Genomic DNA, 21,939 nt, shown 5'->3' with positions numbered 1-21,939 from the left:
AGCTGCCCCGCCGCACACTGCGTTCGCTGGAGGACTTGGAAGACCCGCCGCCGCCGCCGCCGCCGCCGCCGCCTCCGTCGCCGCCGCCGTCGCCGCAGCCGCCGCCACAACTTGGCCCATTTAAACCGCCCTGGCGCGGCGGGCGGGCGCGGGCTCCGGCGGGGGGTGCGTGAAGGCCGACTGGACTCCGATGACATGGAGGTCGTGGGACAGGGCTACAGCCCCTGGCTTCTTCACAGTGAGGAAAATGAAAGGAGACCCTGGGGTATGAGTGCTCAGTGCAAGACCCCAACTGTGGTCTAAAGGAATGTAGGGTAGTCTGCAGGATAGGTGAGTGGGTTTCTGCTGAAATGGAGCTGGTATGGTCTCATTTCCCCTTGAGTGTGAGCCTGCTCTCCTTCCCCTCAGATGGCCTCTATGTATCTGCAGGGGCTGGGTTGTGGACTGTGGAGTGTTTGAGTTCTGTTCATAAGTAAGAAGTTCTCTGTCACTTTTCTCTCAGTACCCATTTCTCACCGATTTGGTGCATTGGATCACTTATTGCATATTCTCACTTTGTGGATGAGAACCTGAGACAGGTTAAGCAGTTTTTGAATGACACAGCTGTTTATACTATGATGCCTACTCCCAGGGCAAGCAGAGTCAGAGCCACGAAATGGAACAAGGAGGCATTCATAGAATCAGGGTGGGAGTCGGGGATGGTGACAGTGGGCTTAACAAACGTGCACACCAACACATTTCTATCCCCAAGAGCTGCAAATCTGGGAGAGAGGGGCCTGTCACATCTCTGTACACCTTGATACCTTGGAGGGAGCAGATTAGCTTCGTGTCTGGTTTCTGACCTCCTCCTTCATGCTTGTATGAAATCAAGTTCAGAGTGAAGAGAAACTGAGATATTTTGTGACTTTGGTATTAGCTTGTGAGAGGGGCATATCTGTTGGTGTGACATGTTGGGTACACTAGAAAGTGGCCCATCCCAGCCCCCTCCCCCCCCCAGTCTTCTGGAATGCACCTGGCATTCTCTGACTTTGTCCTGGGGGGGGGGCTGAGCTGGGTCACAAGTTTTTCTGTACAAATAACCTTCCTTCTTCAAGGTAGGCCTAGAAGTGAGGAATCTGCCTCTTGCCACCTCCCCTAGTGACCCAGCACCAGCTGGTATGAATTCTTTCTCCCCCCCACCCCAACTGTGGGCCCACTTCATTCATTATCCCTTCCCAGGTTGACTTTGAGAGTGAGCTCTGCACATGCTCTGCTTGCATGCGGAATGTGCTAGGAGTCTGGACCAGGCTGGCCTCAAACTCACAGAGATCTGCCTGCCTCTGCCTCCTGAGGTCTGGGATTAAAGGCATGCGCCACCACCACACAGCCTTTGCACTTGTTTTAATAATACTATTCTTCATATAATGGTCTGTTGGTGCCTAAGGAAATAGATGGAAGTGGGTGACCACTTCTTTCTTTACCAACATTGGCTCCATTACCTTGCCCAGATCCTGGACACTAGTATGTCCCTGACAGACAATAGTCCTTCTTCTTCTCTCTCTCTCTATGGCCTGTGTCTTGTCTAAGGTATGATGCCTCCATGTCTAATGCATATAGGTGCTGCCTGTAATTCTTTGCCTTGAAGAGGCCATCATGTTAGTGAGTAGTTGTGGCACACATGGAGAGAACATTTGGGCTTCTGATTAAGGTCAAGGATTGGACCTCATGTGTTCACTGTCTGAGCATAGCCCCAATCTTGCTTTCAAAGATGTTCCCTCAACCTAGGGTTTCTTATGTTAATCTGCATCTGTGTGCAGAGCTTTTGGCTTCAAGACCTTCTATGGAATTGGGAAGCACGGACTTGTATCTGAGAAGGCCACTACTTTGTGTGTGTGTGTGTGTGTGTGTGTGTGCCCGTGCATTGCTTCTAGCCCTGCTTACCATCTCTTATCATACTTATGCATAGAAACCATTCAGAAGAAGTCAAGGGCCTCAGATCAGGAAGAGCAGAGGGTTGCCCAAAATACCCAATCTAACTTCTTGCCAGTTTGGTCACACCTGAAGTACTAGGATCTCTTCCTGAAAAGAAAGACCCTGGTTTAGGTCCAAGGCTGGAAGACCCTTCCCTTTGTCCATTGTGCCATTCCAGGGCTCGGCAAGGAGGTCTCATTACAATTATTTATTTTTCTGAAATGAAGATCACTGTCCAGAGACCAAGCTTCTTCTTTGGGGACATTATACTTGCTATACCTGTATCCTAGGCTGAAACTCCTTGGCCACACCGTTCTCTGTACTTCTTAGGCTGGAGCAGAGCTAGAGAGAAATCGTTTTTGCACTAGAATCATCCAGCTGCCTACACCTATACGACAGCCCCTCCTCCACCCAGGAGGCTCCACCCTCTGGCTTTGGCATGGCCTGGTCGCTGCTCCTGGGCCCCCTGTTTGGGGGCCCTCTGCTTCAGGCTGAGACTAGAGTGCCACTGCAGGAGGGGGAGGAGAGTCATAAATAACTCTAGTGGTTGTGACCTGAGATATATAGGAGGGGCTTGGTCTGGTCGCAGACCCCTCTGTCCCGTGAAGGCTTGCCTGTCAATTTAGATTGCCTCCTCTTAGAATCCCTTTATTCATTTCTCCATCAATAATCTGTTTACTAAGCCCAGATGTGGTAGAATCTCTTGGAAGAGAAATGTGTGAGACCACAGATGTGATTAGAGGAGGTACTTTGAACAAAGTCTTAGTCCATCCCTTAGACTGTCTGCCTGCTTATGGTAATGGGCTGCATGCCATGCAGTCCTCTTCCCTCCCAGAGTATAGAGCTATAGGTTTACAGTTGTAGGCTCAATCCTCAGTGGACACAAAGCTGTGAGGAAGCGCTCTTTTACCACCAGCAAATGTATGCATGCTCAAAGCACAAAGTAAGCATAGGTGGGTTGCAATCTGCATCTACACTACTGATTCTAAAGTTCCTGAACTTGAATATGCATGATGGTGCACAATGTATAGGAACACCCTCAAGTGTCCACACGAAGCAGTCAGTTTCACCACAAACAGTGCAGACAAATCACAGATATACCAAAACCTGTATACAAAATACTGGACCTGCAGTCACTAGTACCAGATAGACTCTGTTCCATATGTTCTTCTGCTAGAACGGCATATTTGGTTCAAGTGTCTAGTTGGTAGTGCTGTAGGACTTCCTAGGTAGAGTTAACTTTCAAGGTCAGAGGTTAGTGGTAAATTATCTAGCGCTCCTTCAGAGAGTTTTGCAAAGGGTCAGACCCTCCAGGAGTGTGTCTGTTTCTGGTCCTGGTCAGATACAGAGGAGCTGCCCTGCTGGGACATGCCTGGCTTGGGGCTTGCTGTGAGCTGGCTATAGGCCATGCTATGTCTCTCAAGAGAAAGGAAGACATTTCTGAAGCTGGGATGTCTACTGACCCTAACCCTTTTCCCTAAAGGAATGGATATGAGCCTGAGTTCAGACTGGTACCACTCCTATGGATGTGTGGGCTGTATTGCCTTACTAGATGCACTCTAGCAGGTTCCAAACTGTCATGCAGTGACCCAAACACAACTCCTAGATTCTGATCTGATGTCATTGGCAGGGATTTTCTGTTACCATTTGGCCTGCATGCTCAGCCCTTCCCCTTGAGCAGCACAGAGATAGCTGGCCCTTATAGGGATGGGTTGGTCCCTGCCTTATGGCAGTCTTCCCATTGTTGTGGTAGTTCCATTGCTTACCTGTTCCCTTCTTTTGCCACTTGTCCTGGAGGTATTTTAAGTATCTTCTTATCTCCAAAATATTATTAGAGTTTGGTTATAGGTACCCTTTTCATCAAAAAGACATACCTAGGAGAAAATTCTAGCATAGTCAGGGTTGACATTATTGCCATTATCAGAGACTACCTAGATTGTTAGTCTGGGGGTGTGTGGTGCTCTTATTGGAGGGCCTTGACAAGGTGGTACATAGGCATGCAAGAATGTGGCTAGGGGAAAATCGGGTTGGCCTAAGATTCTGCATCTCAAGTTCTAGGTGCTTGACTGAAGTCTCTTGATGCTGACAAAGTTTCATCTATTCAGGGTTCCCGTGTGCCGTAAGTTTGTGTGGCAGTTTTGTTTCCTGGGTCTCTAGAAAACAGAACTTGGTATAAGGGAAAGCAATGGAACCTCACGACATAAAACCAGCTAGAGTTGTCTGGTAACAACATTGGCTGAGTAATGTCCACCGAGCAGAAAGAAACTGATAGCTACTTGCAGGAAGGCAATACCAGCTCAAGAGAGCCTGATATAATGATCAATGTGCAATATCCCAGGGGCAGATTCCAGAACAGCCAAGTTCACCCTGTGTGTCACATGCCCTTGCCTCAGTGTGGCATATGTCATGGGGCAAGATTTAGTCACGTGATATAGATCAGCAGTGTGTGGAAAAAAACGTATTGCAGAACAGTAATGGAGTCAGGACATGTAACATGACATGACATAAAACATACTACCTTACATATAGTACCTGGCATGATGGTGGGAGCATCTAGGGATACTGGTGGGCTCTCACTGACAATGGGCACCAATCCCTAGTGGGTGCTTTTGGAGTGCACTGATGTCTTGGTGTTCTGTGGGGAATATGTGGGTGTCAGAACCAAGTCACTAGGGTTCATCTCTTATCCTGAGTTGTGCCAAGGGGTCACAATAGGCAATCCCTTGATACTGTTAGATAAGAATGAAAAGAAAGTCTGTGCTATGTAACTCTGGATTCATGCACTGTAGCTTTTGTTAGTAGCCTCAGAAATGAGTGTGTGAATGCCCTGCACAAAATGTACACAGAAGCCTGTGGTCTGGTTTCCACCAGTTTACTATGGGCAGAAAGGCATACATGTTCATAGCACATGCTCAGATGTCTACATGTACATGGGCTTTAAATTAAGACTGTTTCCCATGGGGCTCCCTTGGGTTCACATCCTAAGGCCTGGCATGGCTACTTTCTTTGGGAGTAAAGTTTCTCTGATGCTGAGGTGACATTTTTTGGGTAATCCTAACCTTGAATACAGTAGCCCGGTCTGGAGCTACCTATGCCCATTTTATTCTGAGCACCATTTAGCCCCTTAACAATGCAGGAGAATTCCAGAGCAGAGGTTCCACTCCCCTCCTAAGCCCCTGCTGCAACACTGAGTTTAAGACTAATAAAACACTCACCTCAAAGGAGACAGCTTTATCTTGTCGATCGGAAGTCTGCCAGCCCAATTTATGATGGAGCATAAGATCTCCAAATCTAAATTTACACACCATAGTATAACAAGAGGTCAATGAGATTGAAAGTGGACCATTGAAGGCTTCCTCTGTAATACTGCACAGAAATCTTCAGATCCTGACTCCTGCTCAAAGGGAGTGAGGGCCCAGCTGGAAGACACTGGGAAGGACAGGTGAGGTTCTGTTGGAGAGGTATGCACAGAAAAGGATGAAAAGGAAGGGAAGCTGACCCAGACTATTCCTGTTTAGAATGATAACCATTTGTGTTAAAGATGAAGATGACAGTGGTGCTGAGGTGGTCTGTCACTCTGGGCTGGGAAGTCCATCCTTTTGGTCTCATACCTCCCCACTACAGGTGGCTCTAGCTTAGAGATCAGGCTTTAATATCCTTCAGATTCTCAGCATTCATTTTCAAATGAGATTGCTGTGGGTTCAGGTTAGCTCCCTTGACTTTTTATGCCCTCTACCACTAGGTGAGGGTTGTAGAGAGATGGCCCTGTCATGGGTACCTAGCCATTAGGAGGCTGGGACTTTGGGCTTTTGGCAGACCCTGACTGCAGGATTTATACAAATAAATGAAATAAAGAGTGCTGGCAGCCCTGATCTGATTACAGTCATTCATTTTCTGGTCGTTAATAATTTGTGCAATAAAGGATTGAGGCTGTTCCAGTGAAGGGGAGGCTGTGGCTCAGCCGTCCCTTGGCGCCAGCAGTGGGAGCTGGAAACATAAATTATTAGTTTCTTATCGCTTGGGCTGCCATAGCTCATGCTGCCGTGGTCTGATGGGGGTTGGGAGAGGTCCTACTCAGAATCTGCTCTGAGCCACTGCTAGTACTGGAATCTCAGGATAGTGTCCTTTGTCGCTTCAGCCAACACCTTAGTGCCCCAGGCTGTGACCCCAGAGTTAGAGGCTGTGGCTACTATGGGGTGGGGCTTGTTCCCTAAACCTCCAATCCTTGCTAAGTGAAAACAAACCTTTCATTTGTAAAACCCCAAACCCAGGCACACACCTGTTCTGTAAAAGACAGGTTTTTGTCACCATGTTCTCATTAGAGAAGCTCACACACCGCCTCTGTCCAAGTTGTCCAGCTATGTGACTTCACACTGGGGGAGGGGCAGGCGACATGGTGGTGGCTCAGAGCACCTGTACTTAATGCAGGTAATGTTTGTCCGCCTTTCTGGTCTGGGGGCATTGGGGAGACTGCCCACCCTGGGACTGGTGCTATTTGAGGGACTTGGTCACCCACAAAGAGCAGGTTCAAACAGCCTTTTGTGGTTCTGATACCTTTCAAGAGTTCTGTTCCTAGGCTTTTTGTTTGCATTCTGAGTTGCAAGGGCTGAGATGGGTGAGGTTAAACTCAAATGTTACAGATCAGAGAGCTCTAGCCTTAGGACATGATAAAAGTGTGGCAGGGCAGGCTCCCAGCTTGCCTGGGGTTAATCTTTGTTTCCACCTTCAAACTATGGAAGGAGGAGCTCAAACAAGGTTGAAAAGCCAGAAGTGGCTATGGAGGAAGGAAGGATAGTGATAACCTTAACTTCCTACCAGGGAATGTTGTTAGACCTAAACCCCTCTCTGTCTCCGTCTTTTATTACCGGTGCTGGGAGTTGCCCAAGCACTGCCTTGCATTTGTAAGAATGGTGATATCTGGTGGCCAGTGTTGCATGGCACAGATGCCTGGAGTCAATATGCCCAGGGCTGTTTGTCTTCCACTTTCTGGTTGTGTGGCTTTGGAAAGACATTCAAGCCTAACCCTGAGTTCAATCTGTAAAATGGGACTGACTATCCAAGGAGGCAAAACCGGTGTTTGGTGAGGTGTACAGGTCTCAGATATGCCAGGGTATATAGACAGCTCAGCACATACCCTCTGGGTCACATGATTTCTCATTTCTCACAGCTCAGCTTCAGAATGTTCCTACCTGTCACATTCCATCAAGCCCTCACCAAGTACCTAGCTGTTTGAATACAGTGCCAATGAGTCTTGTAACTTGTGTGTCTACAATCTTACCATTTTTATTGTTTCTGGTTCACCTCCCATTGACTGATTTTCCTTCTCCTTTTGATTTGTGTTTGCCTGTTGCCTCATCTGCCTGTTGAGTTTTGATTGGGAAATAGGAACTGTGGATTTTGTTTAGTGTGTACTACTATTTTAAAAATAAATTTTCACTTTGCTCTGTAGATTAAGAAGTTACTTGGAAACCATTTGATCTTGTTGTATTTTGCTTTTAAAGTCTTGCTGGGAGATCAGAATGGCATTTCATCTAGGTTGAACTCTAGTTCACAGTGATAGTCCCACATCACTGTGTTAAGGCCTTGCTTTGTCCTTTTTGTGGGATAAAGTCCTACAGATTGCCTGTGGAAGCTGCATAGTTCTTGACAGGACTCTTTTTTACCCTTATGTTTGATTGTCTCTGGGTCTTTTAGTGTTGCCATCTCTGATCTTGGCTTGTTAATGGTAGTGGGGCTCCAAGTTCTGTCTTTTGCCCCTTGAGAGACCTTCTAAACTATTCTGGGTCTTTCTTTTGGTACTATAACCCAGAGACTTTTGAGTCAGGGCTCAACATTTGTGTTCCTCCTTGGGCTCCTTGTTCTTCCTGACTGGTCTTTCTAATGTCACTGTACACCAAGAGTACAACCTGACACAAAGGAGCTTCTTGGAAGTCTTTTCTGAATGTGACGGCTTACACTACGTGGGTAGCTTCTATGCTTCCTGGAATGTGTGGTGCAGCAGATCACTGGCTCAACAGCTGTCTAGTTGTCTCTTGGTTAGGCAAATCTTACCCAAGTCTCACCCAAGGAGTGGGTCAGAGGGACTCCACTGTCAGCGACAGAGTCTGTGGTGCCTCATCGTGGCACGTTCAGGCTGACTGATGAGGGTTTATTGCTGAATCAGAAGGAGCATGTTTGCTGAAGCGTACTAACCATGATTGGGGGTGAGACTGCTTCAAAATGAAAGCAGCAGACTCCTGTTGGCTCTGGACCAGGGTCCTTTCCTTAAATGTGATGCGGGATAATTGTCTGTATTCTGTCAAGCATGTTTTAAATAAATGCTGATTGGCCAGGCAGGAAGTATAGGCGGGAAAACCAGACAGGAAGTAGAGGTAGAGAAAAGAGAACAGGAATATTCTGGCAAGCAGGAAGCTCCCTCTGCTGGTTCTGCCCAGATCACCGAAGAAGCAAGTGAGCTGCCCTGCAGAAAAAGGTACTGAGCCATGTGGCTAACATATACTAGAATAATGGGTTAATATAAGCTACATGAGTTAACAAGAAGCCTGAGTTAATGGGCCAATCAGTTTTATAACTTATGGAGATCTCTGTGTGATTTTCTTTGGGGCTTGCCAGCTGTGGGGAACTGGGCAGGACATGAACCCCAACAAGCGGCCCCTTCATGTTACATAAATGTAATCAGGAGTCCTTGTTGAAGGCTTCTGTGGGACATGCTGCCTCTAGCCACCTCCAATGTAACGAGGAGTCCTTCTTGGCTCCTTGGGTTCCTTGCCTTCCAGTCATTGTCTTCGAATGTGAAATCAACACAGACCTGTGTGCTGCATACAGGAGTCCCCTCTGAGATGTCACTGCTTATCAAAGAAAGGTCCTGTTCCATCTCCCCTACTTACTGATTGATTAGCCCTTCTCAGGCCCTGATGTTTCTCACTAGCCTAATACAGTCTCAGTTTTGTTCTAGGCTTGTTGGCACTCCAACGAACTTCGTCTGATCCCTTGACTGAAAGCAGAAGTAGGGGATCTGTGACACACAAGGTCTATTGGGCACCAAGGGTTCTTGATCTCAGAACTCTTTAGGTTCACAGGCTCCAAATGGAATGCAAGGGCCCTGTTAACTTTTAAAGATTCCTCTGCTTGTTTACCCAAAGACATGGGTCTTTGCTACCCATCTAGGTGCTTGAGAGTTGCCTTCTTCTCTCCCTGGATACCAGCTGGGGCTTTTAGAGGGCTAGTCTTGCTCTGTGGCTTGACCCTCTTCTCTGGATGATTCAGCCTCCTCTCTGCATTATTCAACTTTTTCACTTTTCACCCTGTTTAGCCCCTCCATGACTACCATACCCATATATCTTTTTTTAATTTTAAAAGATTTCAAAAAGCCTTTCTCTATGATTAATTCAATCTTATTTTATGTGCAATGGTATGAAGGTGTCAGGTTGCCCAGAAACTGGATTTGTAGACACTTCGGAATTACCATGTGGATGCTGAGAATTGAACCTGTGTCCTCTGGAAGAGCAGTCAATGCTCTTAACTGCTGAGCTATCTCTCCAGCCCCCATATCCATGTATCTTATATGACTTTTCTTCCAGGGTTGAACCCCCAGCCCTCACAAACATACATGCATCCCAGCAGACCATAAAGAGGACATATGTACAGATCTATTAATATGACCCTGACTGTGCATTAACACAAAAACACTTCACCTGGATTTCCCTCTCTTATCTTGGAGATACTGATTGGGGAGTTCTCACTCACACTCTGTGTGGTAGCCTTGAGACTGATTTCATTTATCACTGACTGAGAATGAGTAATTTTATCATGAAACACTTCAGGGTGATAGATGAGGGAGCCAGGGCAGATGATTGCCTGGCTACCTCTCTCTTTAAGAGGGATGCTCAGAGGGAGCCTCCTGACTTGTACAGAGGGAAGACAATGAAACAAGAGAGGGAAGATGAGGAGAAAGAGTTTCAATATGGTGGTTGGCAAGGCTTTGGAAGTGGGGGAGAGAGAAGACATAGACCTGGCCTCCCTGATAGGATTCCAGAGGAGTATGTCATGAGTCAGGGTTCTGACTAGGTAGCAGACATGGCTATCTCAAAAATATGCCCAGGCCTGAGGTCCAGAGGCGGAAGATGAGGTACAAACAGGTGTGTCTTTTATGCTCAGATAGAAAAAAAAACCATGAGTACGTTTTCACGTGTGTCTCTTTTTCTTTAGCTTCTTCACAAATTGGTGTGATAATGTCTGTTTCACTAACTCATCAATACTAGCCAAAGTCATATATGCTTAACCTTTGGATGTGCATATTTGTGGTTCCTGGAGTCTCTTCCATTTATCCGATTAGGGAACCTGCCTATGGACAATGGCCATGGGGGCTAGCTTGTCCATCTTCCCCTAAGACCCAAACAACAGTGAACAACAAGGGACTCAGCAGGCTCAAGGTCACATAATAACAAAGGAGAAATCTTCTAATCTGTTTCTGGCCTGTGAGTTTCCTGGGGTCTGGATGACTAAGTCGATCTTGTCTACCCATGGTAAAGTTTCTCAGGTGTGGTTCGCCAACCCCAGTCCCATTTCTACCAAAGTAAAGCTTCTTAAGGCCAGCTCCATGCAGCCAGGACGCTGATCCCTTGGCTAGTCACAGGGACAGACAGATTCAGTCTTGCAAGCGCAGTTCTGCTGCATCTTGTGTGTCTGTTGAGTGCCCAGTGGAGCTGATAGCCAACAGTGCTGTCATCTTGGTTGATGAGCCTTAGAAAGAAGGCTAGGAGTGGTGTAAGGGGATGCTGTTGCAGGAGCAGAGCTGTTCCTAGGCCTCTGGGCAGCTTTCCCTGAGGCTGCTGCTGGTTCAGCTGAGGTGCCAGGTGCATCTGAGAAGTCTGGACCACTGCCTGCCCACAGCTGCCCTTTGCCTGCCTCAGTGGGTTACTCTCCAAGGCTTCCTCCTTGTCACAGCTGATTAACCCCTTTACCTCTGGTTGCAGAGAGGTTGTTTGAGTGGGTATCAGGCAGATACCCTATGTACATTTCAGCCAGAGACCCCTGTAGAAGCTGTGGGTACATGGGTCCTTTTCACTGAGGACACTGCTACTCCTCCCCTATAACCAGGCCTTCCCCTTTCTTATTGTGACAGAAGGATTCAATGATTAACTGGTAATTCCTGGTTTCCACTTGAATTATTAATGAGCTGGACACCCCACTAATGTGCTCACATAAATACTGAAGCCAATGCCCACTGCCCTCTCAGGATACTGAGACTTCAGAGGTCATGACTTAGGTATAGCCTTTGCAGAGAGACTAGTTACATTTTGCCTTCTGCTACAGGGTTTATGCCCCTTCCCCAAATGTCCTCTTCTCCCAAGCAAATTTTACTGGGACGTGACTTGGTCTGTTGGGGAACTTGGCCTTAGGGTTTCCAGGGTCTAGAGAGGGCATGTAGGTGATGAATTCCATGGGTGAAGAATCAAGTTCAAACACAAACCCCAGAGAAATGTCCTAAAGCACTCAGAGGCAAGAGGACCCCAGCCCTTACCTCTCCTTGACCTTTGAGAGACTCATAGTAAGCTATATTTCTCTTGTCTTCTACAAAGCCAGACTCAACTATTACACAGGCCCAGCATCCCCCACTTTTTAAACACTTTTGAGATAGGGTCTCTGTATGTAGTCCCGACTGTGCTGGCACTCCCTGTGCAGACCAGGCTGGCCTCAAACACACAGAGATCCACCTGCCTCTGCCTCCTGAGTACTGGGATCAAAGGCGCGTGCCAACACACCAGAACAGGACCATCATTCTAATTCTAGACTTTTAAAAGTTATTCTAAATACCATTTATTTATTTCACTTATTTATGTATGTTTCAGGGGAGTGTGGTGGGTGTGCATAAGTACAGAAGCCATAGGACAATTTTTGGAGTCTTATCTCTCCTTCCATCATGTGAGTCTCAGAGATCAAACTCAGGTATACAGTCTTGGTGGCAAGCGCCTCTACCCACTGAACTATCTTTCCAGCCCTAAATTGCATCTTAAAATTATTTGCTTGTTTTGAAACTTCTGTGTGAACCAGGCTGGCTTTGAACTTATAGAGATTCGCCTATCTCTTTGTCTCAAGTGCTGGGACTAAAACCATGTGCCACCAAACACAGCTCAAAAAAATAATTCTAATAAGTTGAGCAGTGGTGGCACGCATCTTTAATCCCAGGACTCCAGAGGCAGAGACAGGCAGATAGATCTCTGAGTTCGAGGCTAGTCTGATTTACAGAGTGTATTCTGACAGCCAGGGCTACACGGAGAAACCCTATCTCAAACAAACAAACAAACAACATGATTATATTGTATTGAGGTTGTAGATTTCACCAGGGATAGGGAAAACAAGATGTGTCAGTGAGGGTTCTCCAAGATTTGGGACTAAGCATCAGGGACTGAAGCATGTATGACCGACTATGGTTTCCAGTCTGACACTGGTGAGAGATTTTGGCATTGGCATTTTCTGCAGACTGGGGCAGAGACTCTTGTGGGCTCTGGTGGTCTTACTATTGCTCTCTGTAAGACAACCTCACACCATTCCACACTTCCGTGCATTGCAGTTAGGTGAGAGTTGGGATATGAAGGTGAGCGCTAGCTACATTTCCAATGTGTTCCCAACGGTCTCTAATCCCAGAGGCCATCTCAGTTGAAGGGCAAGGATCTGGTTACCTAAGGACCCCCGTTTTTCTTAGCTAAAAGAACAGGATGATAAACAGGCTTTTGAATGCAGTAAACATTTGTGCTGAATACAACCACCTTCTGCCACAGGAGACAGCACAACCTGAAAAGTAGAGCAGATAGCCCTAATTCCAAATCAGGCCAAACCCTCAGCCAAGGCCAGGCACTTGCCCTGAGGCCAGGAACTGAAGGTGAACACTCAATACTAGTAATAGGGACAACTAGGCCGGTACCTGAAGTCTTTGCCAGAACTTCTGAACCTTGGGATTGACACCTTCACTGGCACTCAATCTGGATAGACTGTGCAGAACAACTGTTGTCATTATCCAATCTTTATATCAAGCATGTAAAAAGGTCAGATTACTGGGGACATGCTATACTGCTGCAGGTCATTCCTAGAACTAGTAAGAGTGTTTTGTTCAGGAGGGGTCTACTGAAGCAGAAGGCTTCATGCAATATACTAGAGAAGATATAGGATTCATACATTTAACAGTGCTGCCCCTGGAGGCCTGACCAAGAAGTGAGAGAGTCAAAGTAGAGAAAGAGTCTGGGTTTGGGAAAGTTGATCCCTAGCTTCACTGTGTAGAAACAAGAATGTTCTAGGGCTGAGAGTTTGCTTTAGATGTAGGGAATGAAGATCCTTGAAGGTTCCCCTAAACAGCCTTAGTGACTGAATTGTCTGGGGTTTCCTTTTAATGGTTCAGTGTGATGCAAAGTAACCAAAGTTGCAGTATGTATTTCCGGGCTGGGCGATTATTCTTTGTTTAATATTTTTACATTTGTTCCAGTATGAGGCTCCAACTTCACCACACTCTCATCAACATAATAAAATTTCCTTTTTAATTACACCCATTTGTATTAGTAGAAAGCTTGCCTAGCATGAACTGAGTCCTGGGTTTGAACACCAATATGGCATAAAAATCAGGCAAGGTGCTTGCTTGTAATCCTAGAAGTCCAGAGGTAGAGGTATGAAGATAAGAAGATTGAGGCCATCTTTGATTTGATTTGAGGCTAGTCTGTAGTACATGAGACTCTAAGTCACCCTAGCTGTACCTACAAAAAGAGCCATTGCTCCTTCGTGGGGCCTATAAGGATAATGGGAGCAGGGTTAAAACTCAACAGAACTGACATAATGACCAACCAGATCATGTATGAATAAAGATTGCTTAATTATACATACCCTTTGTCCCCTGTCCCATTTTTCTTCTATCTTGAAGATATGCTAAAATGTTTATCCTTTTATGGAGATTTGAAAGTAAGTGACCTTCAAAGGGAGTGACACTATTAGGAGGTGTGACCTTGTTGGAATAGATATGGTCTTGTTGGAAGAAGTGTGTCACTGTGGAGGTGGGTTTTGAAGTCTCATACATGCTCAAGCCATGCCCAGTGAGTCAAAGCACATCCTGTTTCCTGCAAGTCAAGATGTAAGACTCTGCTACTTCTCCAGCACCATGTCTGCCAGCTTGCCAGCATGCCACCATGCTACACCATGATGATAACTGACTAATCCTCTGAAAATGTAAGCCACCCCAATTAAATGCTTTTCCTCTGTAAGAGTTGCCATGGTCATAGTATCTCTTCACAACAATAGAAACACTAAGACACCTTTCAACATTGCTATGTTGATTAAAATCTTTTCCCAAGTTTTCAATATTATTCTTATTTTATTGGTGAGTGGCTTGTTCTGACAAGAACTGACTGTTAGAAGCTCTGGAATTGGGCCTCTGACCTAAGACTGTGGTTTTAAAGATTTATTTATCTTTTTAAGTATTCAGCGTTCTGCCTGCATGTGTCCTTGCAGACCAGCAGAGGGCACCAGATTCATTACAGGTGGTTGTGAGTCACCATGTGGTATGGTTGCTGGGACTTGAACTCAGGATCTCTGGAAGAACAGTCAGTGCTGTTAATCACTGAGCCGTCTCTCCAGCCCAAGACTGTGGTTTTAATTTTAATTGGTGTGCTAAGGTACCTGAATGGTTTTTATATCTTTCTCTCCATCATTTGTAGTCTTCTAAAAGTGCTCTTCACTGGTGAGATGGGGCTGGGACAAGCATTCCTCCAGTGCAGAGTATTACACAGTAGCCTGGAAAGGCTGGGACTATGGTTTGTGCCATTGAACAAGAAAAGAAGAAAAGTGACTGATACCAAAGCAGTACAGAGTATTACAAAGTAGCCTGGAAAGGCCAGGTCTATGCTTTTTGACAATGAACAAGCAAGGAAGAGAAGTGGCTGATACCAAAGGGTCAACTTTTTCAATACTCCTGTCCCAAGCTTAACTAAATTTTGGGAAATAGACAGGCCAACAGATGGGTTAGGGTTATGGTTAGGGGTTAGGGTTATGCTGGCATTATGGTTATGGTTAGAGTTAGTTTTAGGGGGTTAGGTTTGTGTTTAGGGGTTAGGTGTAAGGGTTAGAGGCTGAGATTGTTAGAAGTTTAGATTGTTAGAGGGTTAGAGGTTTAGAGAGTTAGAGTGCGAGGGGTTAGGATTAGTGGGTTTTGTTGTGTTAGGGTTATGGGGTTAGGGTTAGAGAGTTAGGGTAAAGATTAGAGGGTTATTGGGTAAGAGTATTAGGGTTAGAGTACTCAGGGTTAGAGCAACATAATCTCATTTAATGTTAGGGTACTCAGGGTTAGAGTTAGGGTTAGGGTTCTCAGGTTTTGGGTTAGGGTACTCAGGTTAGGATTTAGGGTTAGGGTTTAGGGATAGCATTAGGATTAAGGGGTTTGGGACTAGTCTTTAGGGGTAAGTGTTAGGGTTTTTGGACCAGAATAAGAATAGAAGGTTCGGTGATGGAGGTTTTTTTTCTTTTTTTTTCTTTTTTTTTTTAAATATTTATTTATTTGCTTATTATGTATACAGTATTCTTTCTTCAGTCCAGAAGAGGGCACCAGGCCTCATTACAGATGGTTGTGAGCCACCATGTGGTTGCTGGGAATTGAACTCAGGACCTTTGGAAGAGCAGGCAATGCTCTTAACCTCTGAGCCATCTCTCCAGCCCCGGTGATGGAGGTTTTTAATGTTATAGGGTTAGGTTTAGTGATAGGTTTAGAGGGTTAGGGTTAAAGGGGTTTTGTTGCAGTGTTAGGGTTTAAAGTTCAGGTGTTAGAGTTAGGAGTTAAGTTTAGGGTTGTGGTTAGAGATTAGGGGTTTTGGGTTTTTTTTTTTTTTGGATTAGGATCTTATTCTTCGGAAAGTCAAAAACAAAAACAAAAACAAAAAATACAAACAAACAAGCAAACAAATTTTACCCAGCCCTAATTTTGAGCCTAATTTATGGCAAGTTATATTTGGTCAAATAAAAAGCACTATCCAGTTTATACTGAATGGCCATGCTGTTTGATCAACTATCACCTCTTCCTCTGAAGGGCTGTCTCTTGTTCAAATCTAATCTTTATCAGCTTTGATGGTAGCCACAGCTTTTCTTCTGTGGAAACAAAAGCAAAACCCCTTCCCCAACTTAATACACATCCTGGTTTTTATTCTGTGGTCAACACATCTTTAAAGTATACCAGCTGACTTAATTCTGTAGTTTTTACTGTTATCCAATGTCTCTGTGCAGTTGTTGTCCCTTTCTCATTAGCATTTAGAAAATTCAAAGTTAATAAAGCATTATGCAATCTATTTCTGGGAGTCCTTATTACCCCTTTCTGTTTATTTAGCATAAACTTTAGAGTTCAATTTGATCCTTCTATAACTACCTGCCTTTTAGAATTGTGTGGTACACCTGTAATATGTTTTATATTATAAAAAGCAAAAAACTTTTATTTTCCTAGATACATATGCTGGAACATTGTCTGTCTTTATTTGTATAGGTATACCCACGATGGCCATAACTTCTAGCAAATGTGTGATTGCCAAATCAGCCTTTTCCAAACTCAAAGCAGCTGACCATTGAAAACCTAAATAGGTATCAGTGGTGTGGTGTATATATTTCAGTTTTCCAAATGCTACAGAATGGAACACACCCATCTGCCAGATTTCATTCCTTTGAGTACCCTTCGGGTTACTTCCTATAGGTAGTGGTGTTTGTTGTGTAAAGAACAAGTAGGGTATTGCCTTATTATTTCCTTGGCTTATTGACACATGATGGAAAAGTTTTCTTTTTTTAAACTGTTGTTATTGACATGATTTTTTTTTAAAAAAATTCTGAGGCTTCCAGCACATTATCACATTTCCAATCAATAATTGGTCGATTTCTGTATTACCTTGTGCTTGAGGACCTGGCAGACCCATATAGGATCAGATGTGTGTTGTGTGTATGGGAAGATTCCTATTCCTGATTATTTCTTGTAACTGAATAAATGATAAAGTCAATTCTGCATCATCTGGTGTAAACTCAGCAGTTTCAATATGCAAAACAACTCCTGCATACTGCAAATTAGTTACATTGTTGAGAGGTTCTGTAAATTCCATTAATACCATGGGAATGGCATATATTCTGACTTTTGAACAGAACCATAAGGGCTTTGATACACCTACTTAAATTTTCTGATTTGTAACCTGCCTTTCTTGATTTATTTGCATCAGTATAAAATGTAGGTGGTGTGTCCCTTACAATGTGAGGAAGGATGCAATTAGTTCTCTTTGTAAGTTGAATTCTCTTGTTTTTGGGATATTTGTTGTTAATCTCTCTCAAAAAGTTGCTACAAGCTCTTTGTCATGATTCACGTTCTGCCCATAATTTGTAAATTTCATTATTATAAAAATACTATAATTTTTGCTTTGTCTATTTCTGCTAATTGATGAAGTCTCAATTTTCCCTTTAGAATTAACTCAGAGACAATTTCCACATAATTTTTAATTTTTTGCTCTGTTTATGTGTTAAAAAGATCCATTCTCAGATCCTCTCCTCGCTCTGCATTAAAATTCCTGTAGGGGAATGCTTAGGGGGTAATACTTATTACTAGAAGGCAGTTAAACTTCAGATCCACACAATCCACATGTGCATTCTCTAATTTCTTTTCCACCAAAGCTTATTCTCTTTCAGCTGATAATTCTCTTAGACTATATAAGTCCTTGTCACCATCTAAGGTTTTGAACAAATTATTCAGTTCATTTGTTTTCTATTTCAATAGTGGGCCTTAGATAGGAAATGTCTCCTAGCAGTCTTTGAAAGTCATTAAGAGTCAGCAATCAGTCTCTTCTAATTTGCACCTTTTGGGGTCTAATTTTTGGTTGACCTATTTTATATTCTTTCCATGGAGGAATTGGTCCAATGTAGTCAACCTGCCACTAGTTTGCTGTCTGGTCACCCCAGGGAAGGGTGCCATGTATGTGGCTCCATGTTGTTGGCTTGTTTGGCACTCAGCAGCAGCAGCAGTATCCAGTTCAGCTGTGGTGAGCAGAAGTCCATGTTGTTGAGCTCATGCATAGACACCATCTCTGCCACCATGGCTACTTTGTTCATGGGCCCACTGGACAATGACATGAATGACTGGGAAAAGAGGCTGATAGTCACAGAGTCATCTTATCTATTTGATAATTGAACTCCTCAACTGAAGTAATGTTTTGGTGAACATTCACACGGGATATAAGTATCTTCATACCTTTTTCCCATTTGGAGAGATCTATCCACATACTTCTTTACCAGATGTCTGTCTCACCAATTTTCCAATCATGACCTTTCCAAGTTCCTAACCATTGGCTACAGCTGATTAATCAGTAGGTAATTGCACATTTGGCTATTTCTCCTTCCAAACAAACTGTATGACATGTGTACTGCCCAAATTTCTGCCCACTGTGAAGATTTCCCTTCACGAGTATGAAGCATGAATCCTTATTAGTCTTAATCAATAGAAACCCAGAGTCATATATCCAGGGTGAAAAATGAAAGATCAGAGAAGCAGAGCAGCTAGCTACCAGAGACTTCTTACCTCTGTGAAATCTCAGACTGAATGGGGAGATCCTGTCTCTACAAATCATCAGACTGAATGGGGAGATCCTGTCTCTCTGAAACATCAGACTGAATGAGCAGCTGAGATTTTGTCTCCACCTTCCTAGTGCTGGGATTAAAAGCTTGAGCCACCACCACCTAGCTGTTTATCTTTTAGACTAATTCAATCTCAAGTATCCCAGGGTGGCCTTGAACTCTCAAGTGCTAGGATTGAAGGTGTGTGCTTCCACTGCCTGGCCTCTATGGTTAACTAGTGGGTATTTGCCCTCTGATCTCTAGGAGAGCTTTATTTGTCAGGACACAAACAAAATATCATACTTATCAGTATCTTTCAGGTTTGTCCCAGACTGGGACTGAAATGCTGCAGCTGTCCACTTTTCAGTGGTGCCTGCATGATGTACAGAACCATCAGTAAACCCAGCCCTAGTCTTCTCTTCCTCAGTCAATCAATCACAGGGAAGACCCCATGAGTCTATAGGTATATGCTTGACAGCAGAAGACATTGTAACAGTAGTAGAAACCATAGGTGTGTGGACAACTTCTTCATGCACCTTGCTTGTGCCTTCAGGACCTGCTTGGGCCTGATATCTTCTATACCACAACCATTTGATGATAGATTGTTGCTGTGCATGTCCTACTTCATGACTTGGTGGGTCCAGTAACACCCAGATCATGATGGGCAGCTCAGGTCTCATGGTAAGTTGGTGGCTCACTGCCAAATGCTCTGTTTCTTACAGTGGCTGGGATAAATGGCATGTCCTCACATGATCGGCCATATTTGTTTTTTAATATGGTTCTATTCTATGGCAACCAGTGGCAGACACCTGAAATGACATTAATAAGTATTGTATTGTCCCAATTCTCCAATGTCCAATGTTCCTATTTTTGTAAGTTATTGGATTTTGTTCTTTTCCCGTGTGTGTGTGTGTGTGTGTGTGTGTGTGTGTGTGTGTGTATGTGTGTGTGTGTGTAGACTATGTAGCACAGGCTTTAAAACCCATGGTGATCTTCCTGCCTTTGGTGTCCAGATTGCTGGCACTAAAAGAATACACTACCACATACAGCTTGAAAATAGTTTTTATGGTCTACATCTCCTGTTCTTATCATGGCCAAGGAGGCCAGAAGATGGCGTAAGAACCCCTGGTACTAGAGTTACAAATAGTAGTGAGCTTTTATATGTACCAGGAATAGAATCTGGATGCTCTGACAGAATCTTCAGTGCTCTTAACTGGTAAGGTATTTTATATCCTAAGTTTTCTATTCTTGATTTTACTGTCCAAGGCAGCCTAGTCAGGCTCAGACACCTGAGGCTGATTAAAAAGTAGAATTCTCCTCTATTTGAGAGAATAAGCATCAGTTTGTATTCATGTGTTTCAGCATACTTATTCATCCCTACTTTCCAAGAAAGAAGTTGGAAGTGATTTGGGAAGGGAGGGAATGAAGAGATAAAAGGGGAAAGTGATGCAATATCTCTTAATCATCAATTTATGGAATTAAATTTTAAATAAAAAGAGGGACTTGAGAGATTGCTCAGCAATTAAGAACACTGTGTGTTGTTACAGAGCCCCAGGTTCCACTCCCAGAACCTACATGGTAGCTAACCATTTGATGTAACTCCAATCCCAGGCATCTCCTGCCTTCTTCTGGTCTCTGTAAGTGCTGTGCACAGACACATGGTAGCAAAACACTATATAACTATTTTTTTTTAAGTTAGAAAAAGGAAAGAATGGAATTCTCTACAGTGATGTAATAGCCCTGAGACAGAGAGCAGCCATGGCTAGTTAAATTGAACTCCTTCTGATCTTGTATGGAAGCAGCTGTGGTCTTCTGCTGAGTCAGCCTGTTCAGAGGTGAAAGCAGCTCTGTTCTGAGGTTAATAGAGCTCATCATAACCGTTCATCTAAGACCAGAGTACACAGTGCTGTTAAGTGATCTTTCCTTGAAGTTTTCTGTATTTATGTTCTCTATCTTTTGTAATCTATGAGAATTGTGGCATTGGTACAGTTATCTTTTAGATCAAACATCAAGATTGACAGGTCACATAGGCTCCAAAGCAATCCACTTTTACTGTCTTTTACCTGATTTTCAGGTGGCCTGTTAAAAGATTTGGGAATGGGACTGTGCTTTGAAATACCCTTGTTGTTGACTTCACTGTGAAATGCGGGCTCCCTTAGTGCTTGTATTGTCACTGGGTAACACAGATTTGCCAAAGTCAGAGAGTCCTGGTGTCTCTAGTATTTTCCAGAAGTTCTGCACTTTGAACGTCTAACATTTAGGTTTAGGATCCGTCTAGAGTTAATTCTGTGGAGCTTGTAAACAGTATTTTCTGTATAGAGTAGCACTCCACTGTTAAACTGTGATGTAGAAGAGTAGAATTGATGGAAATAGAATTGATAGTATAAGGACTTATCAGTTCTTAGGAGACATTAAGTCCCAAAGTAGAATTTATGTTACGGAGGACTTCATCCCATATACCGCAAAGGTAAGTCACTGTGCCTGTTAGAGAGTAGTATGATAAGATGTAAATGTTTGTTCCCCAGGATTAACCAACTACATTTCCATGACAAAGGAGACAACCCTGATTTATAACCAGCAGAAATACTCATCCCTCCATTAAAAAATCAGCCTCTAAATGCTGCTCAAGGGACCATTACAGGGTCATAACCAACATTAAGTCCTGTTGTGCCATAAATATATAGTAATTCTAGAACATCAGCATTTTCAGTCTTTTTGAAAAGTGATTTTGATTGAGATGTACTTGAACCCTGTCTGTAGCCCCACAAAGCATTGCCCTTGTTATCTTCTTGAGTAAACACTCTAAACCTTGGATTACATGTCTGCAGCACCACACAGTTCTAAAATTGTGTTTACTGTCCATTGCAGGACAGGGAAAGGATTTGTGTGTGGAGAATGGCTACTCCCTTCAGACTAGAAGAGGAGGAATATTGTACTGTGTTCACTGTAGGGGGAAACAGACTAGATAATAGCTAGATCACAGACTGAAGTTGAAGGCAGTGATCTGCAGGGGTCTCTATTACAAAGAAGGGCTGATGGGGCATGGTGAGTGACTCTCTGTAATTTCCATGCGTGTATTAATTCCTTCCATGTTGAACGAAGACAGAAATTAGTGGGTGTACAATTTAGGGAGGAGAGCTTGAACTACAAAGTATTCAGTTTCCAATTAGGGAACTCACCTATGCAGATATGTACAATCTTGGTTGACACAGTTAAGTCATCTGAGAAACAGGCACTTGGCTGTAACTCCATGTGTTAGATTACAGCACTCAGTGCCTAACATTTTACATGGGACAAAGTCATGCAGTCATTCTTTCATCAGGGAAGGGCTTACCCTATTTCAAAGTCAGTATAGATAAGTGTTCTTCTTACTAATTTTTTAAAATC

At 44.0% G+C, this 21,939-nt stretch overlaps 1 long non-coding RNA gene across 1 annotated transcript in view; it reads left to right on the top strand.

The window, feature by feature from the left end:
- LOC125389646 (uncharacterized) overlaps positions 1-21,939 on the top strand; it is a 50,259-nt gene that overhangs the window by 788 nt on the left and 27,532 nt on the right. The window lies entirely within an intron of this gene.

The sequence above is a fragment of the Myodes glareolus genome, chromosome 6, assembly GCF_982192425.1.
Source record: "Myodes glareolus chromosome 6, mMyoGla1.1, whole genome shotgun sequence".
NCBI lineage: Eukaryota > Metazoa > Chordata > Mammalia > Rodentia > Cricetidae > Myodes > Myodes glareolus.
Note: the sequence above shows the minus strand (reverse complement) of the source record. Positions and strands in the feature narration are given on the sequence as shown.